Here is a 1,378-nt window from a genome sequence, read left to right on the forward strand (position 1 = left end):
CCATGGTGGCACCTCCAGGCACCCCTGCACCACAGGGGGTCTTCACCCTGCTCCTGAACCCCACTGGGGTACAGTACCCATCGGTTGGGGGGGTGCTGGGGGGGCTGCCCTCCCCCCAGCCCCACTCCCCATCCTCCCGTTGCCATGGCAATGGCAGGAGGCAGCCAGGGGGGGGATTTTTAGCTGCTGGTGTAGCATGGGGCAGCCCCACGGCTGCCTGCACGTGTGTGTGCACACGCATGTCCGTGTCACGCCTGGGCACGCGTGTGCATGCACGCACCTGGGCACGAGTGTCTGTGCACGCCTGCCCATGGGCATCCGTGTGCGGGGACACACACACACACACTCACACTCACGCACACACTCACACACACACTCACACACACTCTCACACTCACACACACACACTCACACTCACACACACACACTCACACTCACACACACTCACACACACACACACAGAGCTTGGCACACGTGTGCATGCACTCGTGTTGAACTCCTCCACGCTCACACACATGCATGCCTGTGCACACACTCGCACTCACAGGCGTGCACACACACACACCGCCCATCTGCGCACACCGACTCAAGCACGCACACCTCCATCTGCACACGCATGCGGTCCCCTGTGTGCAGACGTTTGCACACCCGCACCTCCGCGCTCGCACCCCCACGCCTTTCCATGCGCCGTGTTTGGGTGCTCAAGCCTTTGCACACCCACGCCTCTGCATGCAATGCCCTTGCAACCCCATGCGTTTGCACACCCGTGCATTTTGCAAGCGCCACGCCTTTGCAACCCCACGGTTTTGCAATGCCACACCTTTGCACGCACCGCATTTGCACCCCCATGCATTTGCACCCTGTCACATTTCCAACCCCGCACCTTTGCAGACCCACACCTTTGCATTCACCGTGTTTGTGTCGCCATGCGTTTGCACCCCCACGTCTTTGCATGCCCCGTGCTTGCACATGCCTGCTTTTGCACACACCGTGCTTGCAACACCCACGCCTTCCCAGACCCACGCCGTTGCATGCACCGTGCATGCATTTACACCCACACGCCTTTCCAACCCCGCACCTTTGCAACCCCATATCACACGCATGGTGCCTGCGCACCAGTGCATTTGCACCCCCGCTTCTTTGCACACCCGTGCGTTTACACGTCCACGCATTCGCACGCACCACGCTTGCACCCCCACGCATTAACCTCCCGCTCCTTCACACCCCAAAGCCTTTGCACTCCACGCACTCGCACCCCCATGCATTAAATCCCCTCCGCGCCTTTGCATCCCCCCCCCGCGCTCCTCTCCGCACTACATCTCCCAGCAGCCCCCGCGCCGCCCCGCGCCGCCCAATAAGCGCGCAGTTTATTGGCGGC

This window comes from Mesitornis unicolor, unplaced genomic scaffold, assembly GCF_000695765.1.
Source record: "Mesitornis unicolor isolate BGI_N332 unplaced genomic scaffold, ASM69576v1 scaffold35663, whole genome shotgun sequence".
Classification (NCBI taxonomy): Eukaryota; Metazoa; Chordata; class Aves; order Mesitornithiformes; family Mesitornithidae; genus Mesitornis; species Mesitornis unicolor.